Consider the following 17,283-nt stretch of genomic DNA (forward strand, 5'->3'; position numbering starts at 1 on the left):
GCTCAGGCAGGGGAAACTGCTGGGGTTGGTGAGGGGGACGGGCAGGAGAAAGACTTGAAACCCCAGGCTGCAGTAAACTCGCTCTGATAGATTCTCCTATCTCTGAACCAATCTGCTTAATAAGGTCACTAAGCTGACTCGGAGGCGTCCCATTATCACCGAGTACTGTGGATGATGGTACATCAAAAGACAGAGGTGGGATACCCTGGTCAGGTGGAACAAACAGCCTACCCCTCCCAGTGTTTGCAAACTCAGGACTAGCAAACGCTCTACTCCCAGGAGCTGAATGTACAATTGGTGTAAATGGAAGGACACCCCTCCCTCTACCCACACTAAAATCCACAGCATAACACGTCTTATGGATTTGAGAATCTTCCATGGCTCAACAGAGCACTAAAATACAATGTAATTTAGTGCATTCAAATACCAAAAAAAATTAATGCAATAAACAAATTCATCCAAAACATACAAATAAGCACGAATACCTGTATCTAATGAATATGCTAGATTCACTTTCACTGTTTACAGTATATATTCACTTACAGTAAGCCATCAACAAATTCACATGCGCAGGTCGTGCACCTCATCCACATGCACAGCTCCGGCGGTCGGCTTGCCACAGGACACTGCCACAACTGGAATTCTGATGGTTGGATAATTTTTATTCGACCTGCACACGAAGAGACAACACACAATATGTTAGCTCTTGGTGCAGCCACAGCTCTCGGGCACCTTGCTAGTTGAAGGTCAGGCAAAAATGAACAGGTGCTGCATGCACACATTCAGTGCCTAACAACACACTATACAATACAAGTAAAATGATATACAACATAATTCTGACAAAAATAAATGACATACCTGTACACGAAGAGACAACACACAATAGCTTGGCCTTTGGTGCAGCCACAGCTCTCGGGCACCTGCGTGAGCACATAGAAACTCACTCAAACACTGACCCAAATACTCCCGAGTTACAATAGGTACCCTAATTAGCGAGCTCGGTGAAAGTTGTTAACATACATCGTTATATTGTCCACATTGTAACAAAACCTGTAGTTGCGTAACAGCACTTTGTGTAACTTTACCACAGTTTTATATCGACAAATTACGGCGCCAAGGACAACATACCTTGCTAGTTGAAGGTCAGGCAAAAGAGAACAATAAGAGCGTACATAAATACAGATAACCCGCGATGGACCAAACCAAAATATACACAACTTTTACAATTAGGTGTATTTGCAATATAGATACATAAAAATGTTTGCACACCACAAAAAATAACATTAGCTATGCAGCTTTAATTAAATTAAGAAACCACATTGAATTATTATTATTATTAACTTATTAACATCCCCTCTTGACCTGGCCTACTTGAACTGTCCTTGTGTGCAATTTGGTGCATAATCTAGGGGAACAACATCACACTACTACACATATAATTCAAGTCATACCTTTATTGTCATTCATGCTCTTATTTTTAACCTAGTAGTTTTGCAAAAGTGTAACCTGCGTCAATTCTAGGAAATATTGGAATAACGTGCTTAAGAGGAGCCCTGACACGCACAACAGGATAACACAACTACCACATTTTCAATTGACAATCATTGATTTAAATGGATGTGGTCAATAGATTTGTATAGGCATATATACTAATTTAATTTAACTTGTAAGCCAAGGTTGGATTAGTAGGTCTATGCAACATGCACCTGGATAACCGCGTCATGAATCGGAACGGGCTCCAACGTCCTCATATACACATTATGACAAAATAAAGATCTTAATATTTCACGAAATAAAGACATAGAAGAAAACAGGTTCTAGAAGCTCAATTTCTCCATGGCAATAGAATGTAAACATGTAAATTGCGCCAAACATATCCAAATATCGCCTACAACTCAATTCTCAGCGCAGCATATTGGACGACTCCACAGGCATTGATCATTCGCGACTTTAAGTCATTCCTGTTATCTCTAGAGCATCCCGTATATTTATAGCGCTGCATTTCGTCCCCCTCTGACCATGGATAGGGTTGGGAGCAGTGGCGGCTCCTGAAAAAATTCTCAGGAGGGGCAATTTTTCTGATGATTTAGGTGACCTACACACATTTTAAAAAAGATATGTCCAGCAACAACATGAAGACAGGGGCAGCATATAAGTCAATACCAGAAGCATTTATTGACTGACCTCAAAAGTGTTGGCTTCCCAGGGTTGGTGGAGCCCTCAGTTTCATATTTGCCTCGCAAAGCTAACTCAAACACTCCGCAAAACTTTACACACTGGATTAGCCGGCTGAGGATGTGGCGGTTCTTGCTAATGTCGTAGTAAATATATTTGTTATAGAGAATATGGAATATGATATGTTGAGTAAAATGTTGTGCTAAGATCTATTTAGGTCAGGAGCTGGTTATAAGTTCTGTTCCTATCCAATAACAATGGACAAAAGGGTCCTATCTTGTCCGCCTTGTCAGCCGGTGGCCAAGGACAACACCCACGCCATAGGCCTCTGAGTTCTTCCAACTCACGAGTTCTTGCTCTGAGGACACACACAAACACACACACACACACATCATCACTGTTAAACACACACACACACACACACACAATTAATAAATAATAATAATTGGTCATTTAGCAGACGCTCTTATCCAGAGCGACTTACAGGAGCAATTAGGGTTAAGTGCCTTGCTCAAGGGCACATCGACAGATTTTTCACCTAGTGGGCTCGGGGATTAGAACCAGCGACCTTTCGGGTACTGGCACAACGCTCTTAACCACTAAGCTACCTGCCGCCATATCATCACTGTTAAACACACACACACACACACACAAAAATCCCCTCTCTTAGGCTGAACATTTGAAGACAGAGAACCCGACTCAGAGCCAATGAGAGCCCAATGAGAACCCGACTCAGAGCCCAACCCTTTGTGTATGGGTGGTCCCGGGGATCGAACCCACTACCTTGGCGTTACAAGCACCATGCTCTACCAGCTGAGCTACAGAAAGTGGATACTCATGGATGCGCATCGCAATTGTAAAATGTCAACACAATTGGAGACACCACGTCATTTTTGGAGACATGTTATTGACAGTAAACTATTGTAGATGCGACTGCTAACTAAATAAAACATTTTAGCTGGCTAGCTAATCATCTTAGCTAAATGTGGGGCAAACAATTCAGTTATTTACCGTTAATTTGAGGGATTGGGGTGAAAGAAATCGAGTTACATAGTGATACTTTACGATATACTGTATTGACAATATCGCAATATTTTAGCGCTAGTTGGCTGTACCTGCACCAAAACACCATTATTGTTCCTTCATAGCTTGTTCTCAATCTTTTCACATTTGTTTTCAGCACTTTTATTTCCATGACTGATCAAAACTCGTTCTCATGGCTTTCTGATCCCTCTGCAACAGACATATGGTGCGCAATAAAATCACAGTATCGAATCGCAATACGTATAGAATCATGAGACTCGCAATGTTGATGCATATATCTTATCGTGAGGTTCCTGGCAATTCCCAGCCCAAATTCATTTGCCACAACAAATCTCTTCGCTAGCAAACGCGATGTCTTCTCCAAAACGGCAATGTGTCTCCAGCAATGTTTACTTTTTTGACGTTCTATGGCATCTCCACTTTCCAAGCATATATGACCACATGTAATATTTTGGTAAGTGATGCAAATAGTGAACTATGTAGGGCCAGGATGTAAAATATATGTAGCTGCAGCAATTTCTCTTATCTGATATGGTAAGTAATGGGGCTTAATTTATAGCTCCCTAAGAGTTTGACGAACGGGTCCGTGAACGCGATTCTAGATATCTTTACCTCTGAATAAACTGCCTTTATTACACCATATCCACCCTGTCCAAAGTCTCTACTTGTAAACTTGTGATTATCAACACTAACCTCATCGTTGTGGCGGCGGACAGCTAGCCTGTATCCCTCATCCAGTTGAGTGAGTTGCAATCTCTTTTTTCGTTCGTACCAATTTTTGGAAAATCCTCGGGTGTAGGACTTTCCGCCTTTAGTAGAAACCTGTTGAATTATTACATTTGGTCTGGGAGGTCCTAATTGTTTCGTTGCCAATTTATCTTCATTTGTTCGCCGACAAAAAGGAACTTCTTTCAAACAATCCGCTTCCGCTCTTTTCTCAGTTACGTTCATGGTTACGTAACGTATGACGAAAGCGCGTAAGTGCAAGCCCACAGACACCCATTGAGATTGTATTGAAGGCTCTGAAATTTGAAAAAAATAGATTTTACATGGGAGTCTATGACAGACTTCTGGGCGATTTTCAACCTGACTGAAATCGCCCAAAAAACGGCCGGGGCCATTTGAAGCACGACTTTAGCCTGATTTGACATTTAGTGGCTGGCAGATCAGACGTGAACACTGATAACTGCTGTTGCCGTGATATCAATTTTTATATATTTCTAAAAAAAAAATATATATATTTTTTTTTTTTTTTTTTGATTAGAAAAAAAATCCCTTCCTTTTCCCGTTTGGCAGTGCGTCGCCCATATCGCCCGATTGAACAAGCCGTCCCTGGTTGGGAGCATTCCTGAGTTCACTTATGGTCCCACTAAGGTAATCTTAGGAGATATTCCTTTTGGCATACTGTAAATGCCTGTGCATAATGTACCTAATAAAGCATAATTGTTTTAATTATCTTCAAAGGAATTCTGTAGAAGCAGCCTTTATTTTCAGACTCTGCAGGCCTGCTGGGAGGAAGCATATTACAATAAACAGGTAAGATTCATCCCACAAAAAAAGTAACCACAGAAAAAAAGAGATAGATTTAATCCCAAAACAAGAGTTTTATTTCAAGACAGTTTAGAGAAGATGGTCATAAGAGTTTTTAATATCACTTGCAAATTGTGAGACATGAGCAGTTGTGAAATGAGGCCCTTCTGAAAGCACATTATATGGTCTTTAGTGGCACGGTCTCACACCTTACCTCATCTTGCAGAAGAAGTTCATGGTCCACTATCTGCTGCTCCAGAGTCGAGGCCAGGTCTCGCCCCATGTCACCATGGAGCACATGAGCGACTGGCTGGTGTCTCAGGGCAAAAAATCCCTTAGGGAGAGGTGAGTACCACGTCAGCTCTCACCTTCACTGCCATTCTCTGTCACCAGCAGCACTCCAGGAGGTGTGGGTAAAATAAACAACAGATCAATAGGAAGCCAGGAAAGTTGAAATGCTTTGTGTTTTATTTGAAGGGTGTGGAAGGAAACCCTGGAGGAGGGGAACGAACTCGCTCGGCTGGTAAGAGAATGAGAGTTAGAGACTTAGACTATTAGTCAGTGAGCTCCTTTCTAGCCTTTCAACAACTAGTCAGTACAGCAGAATATATCTGTTGTGAAATTACACTAATGGGACTTCCTGTTTCCTACGGCAGACCTGGGAAGTAAACACCTGCCTAAAAATGATTGACATGGAGCACAAGGCTGTCTGCAAGCTCCGCCGCTCTATGCACACCACCTCTCCAGCTGGCGCTGACATGTGAGTTCCATGTATTGCCCTGCATACAGCTTGCTCCATTCATCTACACATCTGGAGCTATGCAGAAAATAACTAGGGCAGTGTTCTCTGTGTGAACATTGCACATCATTTAGCGTTCTCTGCTGCTTTTTGTTGATTTCAGCGACCCCAAGGTCCACATCATCGTGGAGAGAGCTGTGAGGAGCATTCTGGACAAGCTGTCCAATAAGCCCTGTAGCAACCTGCTCAGCCCATCCCAGGTGGTGGTGGAGCTGGTGCCCAGGATCCTCCTGGCCCTGTGGCTTCAGCCAGAGGAAGGCCATTCAGATCACCCCATCCTCCTAAGCGGGATGGCTGTGAGTTTGGTGGTGGCCGTAGGGGAGAAGCTCTCCAACACGTTGAAGGCCTCTTCTCCTTACACCCCTTTCTCCCGGGCTGCTGCTTTTGACTCTGTGAGGTCGATCCTCGGGAGAATCAGCCAGTCCTTCTCCCTGGATGACCTCAAGACCCCTTTTTTTATGAGCTCTGTCTGTGCCTTTGTGGCGGACGAGGTGAAAAGCTACTTCCAGCCTACTGCAGACACCCTGCGAGTTCCCCCTGTCCTAGTGGTGGCCTTCTCCGCCACACTACCAGCTGATATCCAAGCAGGTGAGTAGCACTCATAGAAAGCACTCTGACAGATGCCTTTTGTCATGACATCCTGGTGCCTTGTAGTAGTAGAGCCAATCAGGATTTTAATTGTCACCCCTAACACAGATGCAGACCAGGCTTCTTCCCACCTGGAGGTTGTGGAAATCCCCCATAACACAGAGGCAGACCCAGCTTCTTCCCACCCGGAGGTTGTGGACATCACCCCTAACACAGAGAAAGACCCGGCTTCTGCCCACCTGGAGGTTGAGGGATTCACCCCTAACACAGAGTTTGACCCAGCTTCTCCCCACCTAGATGTTGTTGACATCACCCGTAGCAGAGAGGAAGACCCGGCTTCTTCCCACATAGTGGTTTTGGACATCACCCCTAACACAGAGGCACACCTGGCTTCTTCCCACCTGGAGGTTGCTGACAAAACCCGTAGCACAGAGGCAGACCCAGTATCTTACCACCTGGAAGTTGAGGACATCACCCCTAACACAGAGGCACACCTGGCTTCTTCCCATCAGGAGCTTGTGGACATCACCCCAAACACAGAGGCAGACCCGGGTTCTTCCCACCTAGAGATTGCGGTCATCAACCCTAACAAAGAGGCACACCTGGCTTCTTCCCACATGGAGGTTGTGAACGTCACCCCTAACACAGAGGCTGAGACGGCTTCTACCCACCTGAAGTTTGTGGACATCACCCCTAACACAGAGTCAGACCCTGCTTCTTCCCACCGTATGGTTGTTGACATCACCCATAACTCAGAGGCAGACCCAGCATCTTCCCACCTGGAGGTTGTGGACATCACCCCTAACACAGAGGCAGACCCGGCTTCTTCTCACCTGGAGGTTGTGGACATCACCCCTAACAAAGAGGCACACCTTGCTTCTTCCCACCTGGAGGTTGTGGACATCACCCCTAACAAAGAGGCACACCTGGCTTCTTCCCACAAGGAGCTTGTGGACATCACCCCTAACACAGAGGCTGAGACGGCTTCTACCCACCTGAAGTTTGTGGTCATCACCCCTAACACAGAGTTAGACCCGGCTTCTTCCTATCAGGAGGTTGTGGAAACCACCCCTAACACAGAGACAGACCCGGCTTCTTCCCACCTGGAGCTTGTGGACATCACCCCAAACACAGAGGCAGACCCGGCTTCTTCCCACCTAGAGATTGCGGACATCAATTCTAACAAAGAGGCACACCTGGCATCTTCCCACCTGGAGGTTGTGGACATCACCCCAAACACAGAGGCAGATCCTGCTTCTTCCCACCTGGAGCTTGTGGACCTCACCCCTAACACAGATGCATACCCTGCTTCTTCACTCTTGGAGGTTGTGGACGTCACACCTGAAGAAAAGCCTCTCATGGTGGCCGTCTACGCCACTCTGCCATCTGACATCCAAGCAGGTGAGTAAGACTTATAGAAAGCACTCTGACAGGTGCCGTTCATCATGATAACATGTCAAGTGTTGGTCCCATGTTTCATGAGCTGAAATAAAAGATCCCATTCAACTGGCCAGTGTTTAGAACCTACGGTTTGCATTTATTTACATTCTGTCCTGCTTTTGTCCCTTTCCAGAGGATGTTGCTGTGGTCACCCTGGACGTCACCCCACACGTCACCAAGGACGTGACCCTGGATGTTCCATGCAGGGCGAGGAAAGGGGCAGTCCAGCGTTTTTTTTGCAGGCTTTGGAGGGCAGTGTGCTGCTGCGCTTGCCACAAGGAAGAGGAGGAACAATATTAACTATTCATTAGACCAGAAACAGGATTGAACCATAGACCATTAAATTCTTTGCATTATAGTTGCCTTCAATTCAGATTTTCTTCTGTTTAATTCTTAATTAATTTCAGAACATTTCTCTAAACTTTGTGGAGTAGGTTGTATAAATAAGTGGGAAACATCCCAATCGCAATTTTAATGCTTTTAATAATTAACTTATTACATTTTTTTTAGATGTATTATTTGACAAAAAAGTGGAGGGCGCGACAAAAAAACTTTAATCATCATAGAAAACTCTTGCTCACTATTAAAAATGCATTGTTTTATTTAAGCAAGGTTAAAAGATTAACGTTTCGGCCTAGTCTATGACAATATGCAAGTTGTGTTTGCCCAGTTAAAGGGCGACCCAGACTCACCCTGGTTCTTGAGGGTTGCAGACACTGAATAATTATCATTTGAAATAAATGGCACTTTTCAAGTCTTGACTAAAAATCTTTAATGAATATGAATTTAAATACAATTGACTTGAGGATCAGAGCAGGCAGGCTGACTGGCTTGCCCTGAAGGCCCTCTGCCTCTACCTCTGTGTGGTTAATCTCAGCCAAGAGGTTGTATGGGTTGTCTGTCTCTCTCTGGGTGTGAATCACTATCACTATGACCTCTCGCTCCGCCTGCCCGTTGGCCTGATTAGAAGGCTTCCCCTCTCATTCCTTGCTCACAGGAGCAGGGGTGATGGCATCCGGGGTAACCTCCTCCTCTCCTGTATCTAACCCATCTTTCTGGCTGTGAGTTCGACTGAGGTCACTCGTTCTCTCTCCCAGGGTGTTGGATAGTTTCTCCTCCTCTGTGTCTTGTGTATTTTCTACATTGTAGAATAATAGTGAAGACATCAAAACTATTAAATAACACATATGGCATCATGTAGTAACCAAAAACGTGTTACACATATCAAAATATGTTTGAGATGTGAGATTCTTCAAAGTAGCCACCCTTTGCCTTGATCACAGCTTTGTACATACAGAATAATACGAAATGTTCTGAGACCAGGTTGCGCTTTCACCTCCCCTGGTAAGAGGGGAATAAGGCAACCTCAGAGTTACATTCAAGGATACTTTATTGACACACACGGATGAAATGGACATGGAAAGGTAGTGGAATGATAGTGGTCCTGTAATGGACAGATAACAGGGGTAATGAATATGCCCAATAACTGATAGCACAAGTAGAGCAACAACGCTATTAACAAAGGAAGGGCTGTATTAATGGCATAATGCTACCTGCGGAGTATTACACAACACAGTAAAACACAGAGAGGCAACTTACAATAGGCAATGGTAGTAAATATAAAGAACAACAAGTAAGAATGATATACATGTTACAAATTCACTTTGTGCACGTACACTATCCCACGGTATCTCTGTGCATTCAAATTGTCATCGATAAAATGCAATTGTATTCATTGTCCGTAGCTTATGCCTGCCCATACCATAACCCCACTGCCACCATGGAGCATTCACAACGTTGACATCAGCCAACAGCTCGCCCATACGCTGCTTTACAAGTGGTCTGAAGTCGTGAGGCCAGTTAGAAGTACTGCCAAATTCTCTAAAGCCGCCTTGGCTTATGGTTGAGAAATAAACATAAACGTATCTGGCAACAGCTCTGGTGGACATTCCTGCAGTCCGTAAGCCAATTGCACGCTGCCTCAAAACTTGAAACATCTGTGCATTGTGTTATGTGACAAAACTGCACATTTTAGAGTGGCATTTTATTGTCCTCAGCACAAGGTGCACCTGTGTAATTATCATGCTGTTTAATCAGCTTCTTGATATGCCATATTTGTCAGGTGGATGGATTATCTTGGCAAAGGAGAAATGCTCGCTTACAGGGATGTAAACAAATTTGTGTACACAATTTGAGAAAAATAAGCTTTTTGTGCGAATGGAACATTTCTGGGATTTTTATTTCAGTTCATGAAACATGGGACCAACACTTTACATGTTGCGTTTATATTTTTGTTCAGTGTAGTTATTAGGTTGGGAGATTGGGATCCTATCTGGGCTAGCTAAAGCCAACTTCATGGTTAGTAGTATGACAGAGAAAATATAACAAGACAAATTTAAACATCACAAATCTGAGGGGGCAAGTGACCCTGTGCCCCCTTTTGGCATGACGTCTCTGCTATCAACCACATCATTCTGTCTCCGTGAATATTCAAAACAGACACATTCATTCAGGTCTGGTACTGGTCCTACCATATAGATCAGGGATGGACAATTCCAGTCCTTGGGGGTCGGAGGGGTGTCACACTTTTTCCCCATCCCTAGCAAACACAGATGATTAAACTTATTGCATTCTAAACTGAAACCCATGAGTACTTGATTATTAGAGTCAAACGTGTTAGCTGGGGCTGGGGAAAAAGTTTAACACCAATCAGGTCCCGAGGACTGGAGTTGCCCATCCCTAATATAGATGCTCTGTTTGCACGCATCGAGGGATGTGGTGAGTGACAGTGGAGACAAGGGAGCACACAGAAACAGCTTTGTCCTTTTAGAAAGTCGTCATAATCCTTAAATAAATATGATATGTATGCAAGAAATGCAGAGCCACTTCCAAAAACATATTGACAGAGTCTAGTATCTAGTAATCTAATCAATTAGTTTTCAACCCTTTGTTATGGCAAGCCTAAATAAGCTCAGGAGTAAAAATGTGCTTAACAAGTCACATAATCAGTTAGATGGACTCACTATGTGTGCAATAATAGTGATTTTTGAACGACTACACAATCTCTGTACCCCACACATGCAATTATCTATTAGGTCCCTCAGTCGAGCAGTGAATTTCAAACATAGATTCAACCATGAAGACCAGGGAGGTTTTCCAATGCCTCGCAAAAAAGGGCACCTTTTGGTAGATGGGTACAAAAAAAGCAGACATTGAATATTCCTTTGAGCATGGTGAAGGTATTAATTACGCTTTGGATGGTGTATCAATACACCCAGTCACCACATAAATACAGGTGTCCATCCTAACTCAGCTGCCAGAGAGGAAGGAAAACGCTCAGGGATTTCACCATGAGGCCAATGGTGACTTTAAAACAGTAAGAAAGTTTAATGCTTTGATAGGAGAAAACTGAGGATGAATCATCAACATTGTAGTTACTCCACAATACTAACCTAATTGACAGAGTATGCACTCACTAACTGTAAGTCGCTCTGGATAAGAGCGTCTGCTAAATGACTAAAATGTAAATGTAAAAGAAGGAAACCTGTACATGCATTGTGTTTGCAATCAGGCACTAAAGTAAAACTGCAAATAATGTGGCAAAGAAATGAACTTCATGCCCTGAATACAAAGCGTAATGTTTTGGGCAAATCCAACACAACACATCACTGAGTACCACTCTTCATATTTCCAAGCATGGTGGTGGCTGCATCATGTTATGGGTATGCATGTCATTGGCAAGGACTAGATACTTTTTTAGGATAAAAATAAACGGCATAGAGCTAAGTACAGGCAGATTCCTAGAGGAAAACCTGGTTCAGTCTGCTTTCCAACAAACACTGGGAGACAAATTCCCTCTTCAGCAGGACAATAACCTAAAACACAATGCCAAATATTCACTGGAGTTGCTTACCAAGACGACATTGAATGTTTCTGAGTGGCTTAGTTACAGTTTTGACTTAATTCGGCTTGAAAACCTATGGCAAAAAAAAAATGGCTGTCTATATAATGTATATTGCATATATTTTACAATCCAGTTGTGCAAAGCTCTTGGAGATTTACCCAGAAAGACACAGCTTTAATCGACTCAGGGGTGGGAATACTTATGTAAATGAGATATTTCTGTATGTAATTTCCAATACATTTGCAGAAATTTCAAAAGCGTGTTTTCACTTTGTCATTATGGGGTATTGTGTGTAGCTGCGTGAGAGAAAATATTATAATTGAATCCATTTTGAATTCAGGCTGTAAGAAAACAACATGTGGAATAAGTTAAGGGGTATGAATACTTTCTGAATGCACTGTATATCTGCAAGAAAGTGATAAATAAGTGACTGTTTGAAAGGGGGTCATATAAACACTGCCTTATTTATATTTTTACATATAACATAAAGTTAATTCTCTCTGAAATAGTCATGCTATAATGGGCGTCGTTTCTCAGACCAAATTTCCATTCTGGCTCAAACAAAGCAATCGGATCATGCTCCAGTCAAAAACAGCTATAGGGAATGCCTATACATTATCCAATCTCCTTCCACACATTGATTTAATCTTTATTCAGAAAGAAACAAACTTGAAATTAAGTGTTGTTTCAGTGTCTTGTTGCAGGTTGTACAATGTTCAAAAGTGTGTGAGAGAAAAAGCATTAACTTGTGTGTGTGGTGTCAAGTGTGAATGGTCCTATGTATGCAAATAGCCGAGATTGGATATTTCAGTACCATGGACAGCAGCGACATTGGGATAGCGAGATCTGTAATTCAGCAACACATGACACTGGATAGCGGCTGTCTCAGGTGAAGTTGGCATTGGGAAAATCCCATCTAATGGGAAACGAGGCATAGGAGGCAAAAAGACTGAAGGAGAAGACTCCCACAGGAACTCTTGGCTTAACTGTTCTGCCACATTCATTTCAAATGTTAAATTTTTCGATTTGTAAATAAAAGGGAACACATCTGCAAATAATGTAAACTGTCTTTTCTAACTACACTGTACAGCTTTAGTGTGTCTGTGCGTCATATGTACAACTGCAAGCAATTCGCTTCTCAAATCCTTCTCAAATGTCTTTTTAATGTGAGAAATAAAATGAAAAACAACTCTTAGACTAATACAATGCGTACTGTCACAAATTATTACTATTCCCAACAAGACAACGAAGTGATGGTCTTTACCCACCATGGAGACTTATAAAGGCTACTTCCCCCCCACCAAAAGTTCCCACGCTGAGCGATGTTGTTTACTACATCATTATGCATATAATTAAAGTCATACCTTTATTGTCATTCATGCTCTTATTTTTAACCGAGTAGTTTTGCAAAAGTGTAACCTGCGTCAATTCAGAGCTAGGAAATATTGAAATAATGTGCTTAAGAGGACCACACCCGTCGCTATGGGCGGGCCATAGGGGGCCGGGCCCGCCCCCAAAAATGCTTGGCAACCCCCACTTGAGGCACAGATCTCTTAAAAAGTGAGGTGGATCTTTCTGAGGTGGAAGTTGGGAGAGTTATATTTCAGTGAAACGTAAGTGAAGGAGGCCCCGCTCTCTCGCTTTCCCAGATGTTTAGTTCATTTCATTCCGATCTCCTTTGCATTATTATAGCTATTTTCTGTAGCCTGTCAACTATGCGTCTGTCTATCCCTGTTCTCTCCTCTCCGCACAGGCTATACAAACGCCTCACACCGCGTGGCTGCTGCCACTCTAACCTGGTGGTTCCTGCGCGCACGACCCACATGGAGTTCCAGGTCTCCGGCAGCATCTGGAACTGCCGTTCTGCGGCCAATAGGGCAGAGTTCATCTCAGCCTATGCTACCCTCCAGTCCCTCGACTTCTTGGCGCTGACGGAAACATGGATTACCACTGAAAACACTGCTACTCCTACCGCTCTCTCCTCGTCTGACCATGTGTTCTTGCATACCCCGAGAGCATCTGGTCAGCGGGGTGGTGGCACAGGAATCCTCATCTCTCCCAAGTGGACATTCTCTCTTTTTCCCCTGACCCATCTGTCTATCTCCTCATTTGAATTTCATGCTGTCACAGTCACTAGCCCATTCAAGCTTAACATCCTTATCATTTATCGCCCTCCAGGTTCCCTTGGAGAGTTCATCAATGAGCTTGACGCCTTGATAAGTTCCTTTCCTGAGGATGGCTCACCCCTCACAGTTCTGGGTGACTTTAACCTCCCTACGTCAACCTTTGATGCATTTCTCTCTGCCTCCTTCTTTCCACTCCTCTCCTCTTTTGACCTCACCCTCTCACCGTCCCCCCCTACTCACAAGGCAGGCAATACGCTTGACCTCATCTTTACTAGATGCTGTTCTTCTACTAATCTCACTGCAACTCCCCTCCATGTCTCCGACCACTACTTTGTATCCTTTTCTCTCTCGCTCTCCTCCAACACTACTCACTCTGTCCCTACTCAGATGGTAATGCGTCGTCGCAACCTTCCCTCTCTCTCTCCCACTACTCTCTCCTCCTCCATCCTATCATCTCTTCCCTCTGCTCAATCCTTCTCCCTCCAATCTCCTGATTCTGCCTCCTCAACCCTCCTCTCCTCCCTTTCTGCATCCTTTGACTCTCTATGTCCCCTATCCTCCCGGCCGGCTCGGTCCTCCCCTCCTGCTCCATGGCATGACGACTTATTGCGAGCTCACAGAACAGGGCTCCGGGCAGCCGAGCGGAAATGGAGGAAAACTAGACTCCCTGCGGGTTTGGCATCTTTTCACTCCCTCCTCTCTACATTTTCTTCCTCTGTTTCTGCTGCTAAAGCCACTTTCTACTACTCTAAATTCCAAGCATCTGCCTCTAACCCTAGGAAGCTCTTTACCACCTTCACCTCCCTGCTGAATCCATTTTGAAAAGAAGGTTGACGAAATCCGATCCTCGTTTGTTAAGTCAAATGACACTGCTGGTCCTGCTCACACTGCCCTACCCTATGCTTTGACTTCTTTCTCCCCTCTCTCTCCAGATGAAATCTTGCGACTTGTGACGGCCGGCCGCCCTACAACCTGCCCGCTTGACCCTATCCCCTCCTCTCTTCTCCAGACCATTTCCGGAGACCTTCTCCCTTACCTCACCTCGCTCATCAACTCATCCTTGACCGCTGGCTATGTCCCTTCCGTCTTCAAGAGAGCGAGAGTTGCACCCCTTCTCAAAAAACCTACACTCGATCCCTCCGATGTCAACAACTACAGACTAGTCTCCCTTCTTTCTTTTCTCTCCAAAACTCTTGAGCGTGCCGTCTTTAGCCAACTCTCTTGCTATCTCTCTCAGAATGACCTTCTTGATCCAAACCAGTCAGGTTTCAAGACTGGTCATTCAACTGAGACTGCTCTTCTCTGTGTCACGGAGGCTCTCCGCACTGCCAAAGCTAACTCTCTTTCCTCTGCTCTTGTCCTTCTAGACCTGTCTGCTGCCTTTGATACTGTGAACCATCAGATCCTCCTCTCCACCCTCTCCGAGTTGGGCATCTCCGGCGCGGCTCACTCTTGGATTGCGTCCTACCTGACAGGTCGCTCCTACCAAGTGGTGTGGCAAGAATCTGTCTCCGCACCACGTGCTCTCACCACTGGTGTCCCCCAGGGCTCAGTTCTAGGCCCCCTTCTATTCTCGCTATACACCAAGTCACTTGGCTCTGTCATATCCTCACATGGCCTCTCCTATCATTGCTACGCAGACGAAACAAAACTAATCTTCTCCTTTCCCCCTTCTGATAACCAGGTTGCGAATCGCATCTCTGCATGTTTGGCAGACATATCAGTGTGGATGACGGATCACCACGTCAAGCTGAACCTCCCGGGGAAGGACTGCCTGTTCCATGATCTCGCCATCACGGTTGACAACTCTGTTGTGTCCTCCTCCCAGAGTGCAAAAAGCCTTGGCGTGACCCTGGACAACACCCTGTCGTTCTCCGCTAACATCAAGGCGGTGACCAGATCCTGTAGGTTCATGCTCTACTACATTTGGAGAGTACGACCCTGCCTTACACAGGAAGCGGCACAGGTCCTAATCCAGGCACTTGTCATCTCCCGTCTGGATTACTGCAACTCGCTGTTGGCTGGGCTCCCTGCCTGTGCCATTAAACCCCTACAACTCATCCAGAATGCCGCAGCCCGTCTGGTGTTCAACCTTCCCAAGTTCTCTCACGTCACCCCGCTCCTCCGCACACTCCACTGGCTTCCAGTTGAAGCTCGCATCTGCTACAAGACCATGGTGCTTGCCTACGGAGCTGTGAAGGCACCTCCGTACCTTCAGGCTCTGATCAGTCCCTACACCCAAACGAGGGCATTGCGTTCATCCACCTCTGGCCTGCTGGCCCCCCTACCTCTGTGGAAGCACAGTTCCCGCTTAGCCCAGTCAAAACTGTTCGCTGCTCTCGCACCCCAATGGTGGAACAACACTTGAAACCCCACCTCTTTAAGGAATACCTGGGTTAGGATAAAGTAATCCTTCTACCCCCCCCTTACCTCACCCCACAAAAGAAATAAAAAATAAAATGGTTGGATAGTGGTTATCCACTGGCTGTAAGGTGAATGCACCAATTTTGTAAGTCGCTCTGGATAAGAGCGTCTGCTAAATGACGTAAATGTAAATGTAAATGTAAAAAAAAAATATATATATATATATATATTATAATAGTTGCTAATTTTGTGTTGCATTAATGTTGCATTCTTTATCATTAAAACATAAAAAATATAAAGAAACAATGGTGTGATTTTGTTTGATTGATGGGAATCTACACTGCAACAGCCTATCACGGCCTTAATAAAAAGAAAGTTAGGCTACGTACGTGACGTAGCCTACGTCAGTGTAGCCGCTCAACAGTTACCGCGCATTTTTGAAAGCTGGATGAGTTTTCGCCGGCTTACTCGCTTCAGTTCGTCATATATATCCGTAAGTGGTTGAAAAGCCCACCAACAGTCTCCTCTGCCAAATTGGATACGACACCGACGCTTCCTGATGTTGTAGTTGGAGAAGGAGACCCTGGACGACAGTCTGAGCCTGATGCTAGTAGCTCCGTGGAGTCCGGGGCAGCATTTGGGCCACAACTGCCTGTTGAATCAGTGGGTATGAGTGACCTCGGCATGGACAAACCCAAACAGGTTGTGTTGAGGAAATATTCAGTCAAAATGTTTGGTTAAAAAAAACGATCATTTTCCTCTAGCTCAGGGGTGTCAAACTCATTTTAGATCAGGGGCCACATGGAGGATAATCTATTCCCAAGTGGGCCGGACCGGAAAAATCATGGTATATATAACTTAAAAACAACAACTTCAGATTGTTTTCTTTGTTTTAATACGATCAACATACAACATAAAGCTGGAGCCTGAGGACAGTGTGTCCAAAATAGTACAAGCACAACATCACTATTAATCATAAAACACGTCAAGTTTATTTGAAAATTTTAAAGAAAAAGAACACACAAACACACAATGCCTCAGTGATTAACAGAACTGTTTCACAGATCACAGAACTATATCAGGGTGTCATTTCTCAGGCAGAAATGTAGATAAAAATAATGAAATCCTGTTCCCCAAACAAGTGCAAGAACCACAGAGTCAAGAATAGGTTAAATATACAAATAAAATAAAATCAATTAAAAACAATAGCACATCAACATAAAAACATATAAACATAAATCTGAAAGCGTTGCTCAAACTCCCGTAACAGTCCAGTTATTTTATCTTTGAACCGCTTCATGTCTGCCACATGT

This window comes from Coregonus lavaretus, assembly GCF_964263955.1.
Source record: "Coregonus lavaretus genome assembly, contig: HAP1_SCAFFOLD_309, whole genome shotgun sequence".
NCBI classification, from domain to species: Eukaryota; Metazoa; Chordata; class Actinopteri; order Salmoniformes; family Salmonidae; genus Coregonus; species Coregonus lavaretus.